Here is a 5,426-nt window from a genome sequence, read left to right as displayed (position 1 = left end):
AAAAAAACGTTCAAAGCAAAACCACATAGGTAAAAAATTGAAGCAGCAATAAGCAGCCATTTACCAATGACTAACTTAGGATGAAGAATACAGCACTGGCGAATAGTGGTGTATGTATATTAAAGAGTCAGATAGAAGGCGTGCAAATATTTCAACAAAACTAAGTTTTACCAAGAAAGTTCAAATAAGTTCATTGCCTTCTTTTTACCTGGTCTGGAGGAATCTTGCAACATGAAAGTAAGGAGCTCCTAAGAGAAGCCAGGAAACCTATTAAAAAAAAAAAAAAAGAAAAAAGAAAAACTTAAAAAAGTAAAAATAAAAGCTCATAAAAATATTAGATATCAGGTTTTTAAATATGCCAACACATATTTGACATATTACTATCTTTAATGAAACAATGTATAATACCCCAACACTCATTTTATTTGCTTTAAGAAGTATATAATTTTATTTCATTATATTTCTGAGAGAAAAAAAAAAACCTTTGATCTTAATACTTGAAATTGGAGAGAATGATTGAAGAAATAAAACCCCCCCTACTTGAACAGTTTAGATAATAAAGACTATAGGACCAAATGCATATTTAATTGTATGATATTCCTTTGGTGGGACATCTAAATGGAACACGCTTTATTCTTTCTATAAGGCAAGAAACGTGGTTCCCAGAGTAAGGAGGTATAAGAAACCATGTATGTCTCTAACAGGAAGGCTAAAATATAGCATTTGTGGCAACATCACAGCTGACATATCTTGGCATAATCATAACCTATATTTTACTAATTTTAAATTTTTTAGAGGAGAGTTTTAATGTTCCAGCTTAGAAATGCCTCACATCTCCACCCCTCAAGTAGATATGAGACACCTAATGACAAAGAATATGTATTTGGCTTTGTCACAGAACCTGCTCTGTTGAGCGAATCTTCATAAATTCCCCTTGTGGACTGATTAACTTACTTATACAAGCTGAGCATTCAAGAGTTTGATGATACTAAATGTCATGGTTTCCACTGTAAATTTGTTGATCATTTTATGCAAACCTCCTTTATTTTTTTATGCATTAACACATAGTTATTGCATGTTCACAATTTGCCAGACCCTAAGGAACTAGTAATATCATGAGCGGGGCAGGGGTGAAGGGGTGAGAGAGATGAGCTCTTCCTTTACAGAGCTTGTTTTAGTGGAGGAATTACAGACTGAGGAAACAATTGCACAGCCATTAAAACAATTACAATTTTATAAGTGCTAAGAGGGAGTGAAGGATTTATTAGGTTGTTTTTACGAAGCCAGGCCCTCACTTAATCTGGAAAAGCTTTCCTAGATTGTGATTGGGTAACAAAGCACAAAAGAGTGTCAATCAGAGAGGGTAAGTGAGGGAAAGTGTCCAGGCACAGGGAATATCATACAGAGAAGCACCTGTCACAGAAATGAGTATCTGTACATCAACGCTGAGAGTTTTTCCCACTGTAACGTGCAATCTTCATTAGATATAGCCCTGACTGGGGAGTGTTTCTTATGCTTCTTTTGCCTCCATAGGTGGTTATGTGACTAACTCCCATCCAAGAAGTTTGATGAAAGTGGTGTGTGTCATTTCTATTCCCTGGTTGACCCCTGGGATGGAAAAAGCACGGATACCTGAAATACCACATGAAGGAAAGTCACCTGACACCAAGAAATGCCCATATTAGGTTGTTAGATGAGTAAACAAAAAGCATCTATTCTTTTTAAGGCACTGAAATTTGGGAGTTTATTTTTACAGCTGGAGTATGCTTAATCTTACCCTAACTAAAACAAGTATGAGCTGGAAAGTAACTAAAGATTTTTGAGTGACTGAAAGATGTAAAGTATGACTAGAGTACAGAAAGAAAAAAGAACATGAATTGGACCATATGCTTACATTTCAAATAACACTATGGCAAGATAAATATCCTGAACAATGTCTCGCTATAATACAGCCAGAAATTCTGGAAAAAATACAATAAACATTATTTTTAATCTACAGTTAAGCCCAACCCCACCCCAAGTAAGAAAAACACCAAAGGACCCAAATCAAAGAGAAAAGTAAAAGCCAGAATGGTAAGCTAAAAGCTATTATCTCTACCAACATCAGAAATCAAATTTTACCAGAGAATATAGGTAATGAACTTTGGCCCATGCAATCAGAGTTGCGGGGGGGATGGGGGTGGTAGATGGGGTTGGTTAAATTAGACTTCTCTGTAACTCCCCTTTCCAGACCAGGGAGAAACTCTAAAAGAAAATAAGCCAATAAATAAACATGACAAGCGTACTTATCTGGCTTGGCCTGTGCTGTGATGGAAACAAGTCTGCAAATTTACAAATACAAACTTGCTCTCACATCATGGTTTCGATAATCAGATTTATACTATGTACCTTGCAAAAAAAATCATACAGGTATATTAACATAAAATAATCATGAGTGATGGACATTTCTAAGGCACCTATATTTTAAAATATTATCTTTCAAATTATGGCCCAAATGTGACCGCAAATGATTCTCACAGAAAAAAGCCACCAAAACCAAACTCACAGTCCAAAATTATAAAAGTTTTATAAAAATGGCACCACAAGTGCTATTCAGCAAAATCAAGACAGGAGAATTAAATCCCTATTTCTCCGATAGTTGAAGTAATAGATGTAGAGTAAAAACGGACTTTTAAAACGTTTAAAGAAATAAAAGATGGAAACAAATATCCGCAAAATTAAAGATAATATGAAGTATTACAGAGATCTGAAGATTAATTAAATAGGTAATCTATAAATAAAAATTACATAATGCACTCCTCTCGCATAGCCCTTCCTGCGCGCCGCTCGGCGCTCCAGGTCCGCCTTCTCTGCGCGCCCACCAGCCGGCAGGGAGCCCATGAGCCTGGGTTGCCTGCGGGGCAAGGTGCTGCTCTTCCAGAATGTGGCTTCGCTCTGAGGCCCAAAGGTCTGGGATTACACCCAGATGAACCAGCTGCAGCGGCGCCTCAGGCCCCAGGGCCTGGTCGTGCTCGGCTTCCGCCGCCACCATTTCAGGCATCAGGAAAACGCCAAAAGCGAAGAGATCCTGAATTCCCTCGAGCAGGTCCCAGCCCGCGGCTGGCTCCAGCCCAACCTCACGCCTTCCGAAAAGGGCGAGGTGAATGGCGTGCAGGCACACCCCCTCTTCGTCTTAGGATGCCATCGCGCTCATGACCGACCCCAAGTTCATCACCCGGTCTCTGGTGGGCCGCAACGACGTCGTCTGGGACTCTGAGACCTGATGGTGTGCCTGTGCGCAGCTACAGCCGCTGCTTTCCAGCCATCGAATATGGAGCCTGACATCGAAGCCCTGCTGTCCTGGGGCCCAGCTGTGCCCAGGCAACCCGCCTATCTCTGCTGCTTGGCAGTCACAGCACTGCCCTCCAGGGATTTCATCCACAAAGGTGTTTCCTCGAAATCTGCATGGAGGAACGCTTGATTTCCGGGAAAAATCCTCTGAGATGGGTGCTTCTTCTGCATCCCAACACCCCCTCCCCAAACCAAGGCTCCTCACTAATAAAGTGCCCGGTGTCAGCAAAAAATAAAAAAAATAAAACATAATCATTGAAACGAAAGAATAGAGTCATGAATAAAAAAAAAAAAAAAAAAAGAACTGTGAAGAGAATTGTCAAATTTGAAGAAATGTATCACAGAAATTCAAAAAATTGAAGTTCAAAAGAAAACACAAGCTAAGAGATGTGAAGGATAGAATAGAAATGTCTCAGTTTTTCTAATCTGATTCACAGAGGACTATATGAAATATGATGGGGGCAATATTGGCAAATACGGTGAATAAGAATTTAACAGAATTGAGGAAAAATAAGAATATTTAGGCTCAGCAAACACATGTCCTTCCATGCAAAGTAAACAAAAGAAAACCCACACCAAGACACTTTATAAACATATTTAAAAATATCAAGTGCAGAAAGAAAAACTTAAAAGTAGCCAAAGGGAAAAGAAAGATTACTTACAAAATGTGCAATATCACAATGAATATAAACAGTCTGTAGAATAATATCCTCAAAATTCTGAGAAAGGTTTGGTAGGAGGAGAAAACTCAATTTAGGATTAGATACCAAACTAAACTATCACTAGGGATTTTAGAAGAAATAAAGACATTTGAGACAAAGAACTTGCCACTAACCTACCCTCACTAAAGGAAATAAAGGATTATTTCAGAAGGATGAATAGTATCACAAAAGGAAGGTCTGAGATGAAAAAAATAAGGCAATGAAATGGAGAAATGTATAAGTCTAAACAAATGTTAACTACATGAAATGGTTCAAATAATAGTAATGTGGGGATTAAAAAAACAAGGTAGACTAAAATTATATTCAATACCTGATGGCAATTCTATAAGGAGAAAGAACAGATTGCAACTAAAGTATTCAGTCAGTCCCATTGAAACTACATTCCATGATCAGTACCAGTCCACAAACTGTCTTGTACTGATCTGTGACAAGAAATACGTTGAAATTGAGAGTAAGGGTTTAGAAACTTTAAAAGTATTTTGACAGAATAATTTTATATCTGTTAAATCCAGTAATTAAAAAAGTAGCCTTGTATTTAGTGTGCATTTTATCATTTCACTTTTCTAGTAACGTGCTGATTTTATTTTACAGATCCATCAGTCCATAAAGAATTGGAAATTTTGAAAAAAAAATTCTTTACCACTGACAGTTTGAAAAGTATTGTTCTCAAGTCCTCTATGTTTGGGGAAGGAGTACAGAAATTATCTTGAGATAGACAGAAGTAGATCAAATAAAATATAACCCAATGTGTAATAACTAAAAGATTAAAAATAATCAAGTAGCAGGAAAACAGAATTAAAAATAAAGCTATAAATTGAAAACAAGAAAATTAAAAAGAAAAGTTAAAGAAAAATAAACATTGAAAAGAGAGGATAAAGGGAAAACACAAAATAAGATACAAAATCCAAATATATTGAATTTGATGCTTAAATGAAATGTAAAAACAAATGAAAAAGCCTTATTTCAATGACACATTTCCCAATGGATTTATTTCTTTTTTATAGATTTTATTTATTTACTTAAGAAAGAGCGAGAGAAAGAGTACAGAGGGAGAGGGAGAAGAAAACTCCCTGCTGAGAAGGAGCCTGATGTGGGGCTATATCCCAGGACCCTGAGATCATGACCTGAGCTGAAATCAAGAGTCAGACACTTAACTGACTGAGCCACCTAGGTGCCCCTTCACAGTGGATTAAAAAACAAAACAAAATCCAGTTATATGCTGTTAGTAAGCAATCTAACATATGAGAATGCAGAAAGCTAGCAAGTAAAAGAATGGGAAAAGGAAAAAGAGCAGGCGAAACCAAGTAAGTGAAGGCTGGTGTAACTTTCTTTAAGACAAAATGGGATTTTTCGGGGTAAGAATAGTCCCTATAT

The 5,426-nt window shown here is 37.1% G+C and overlaps 1 pseudogene; it reads left to right on the top strand.

The window, feature by feature from the left end:
- The first annotated feature begins 231 nt into the window (after nt 1-231).
- On the top strand, nt 232-3,460 carry LOC116626568 (annotated as a pseudogene).
- Nucleotides 3,461-5,426: the final 1,966 nt, after the last annotated feature.

The sequence above is a fragment of the Phoca vitulina genome, unplaced genomic scaffold (genome assembly GCF_004348235.1).
Source record: "Phoca vitulina isolate PV1807 unplaced genomic scaffold, GSC_HSeal_1.0 scaffold2, whole genome shotgun sequence".
In the NCBI taxonomy this organism is placed as follows: domain Eukaryota; kingdom Metazoa; phylum Chordata; class Mammalia; order Carnivora; family Phocidae; genus Phoca; species Phoca vitulina.
The sequence above is the reverse complement of the archived record's forward strand: the minus strand, read 5'-3'. Positions and strand labels throughout refer to the sequence as shown.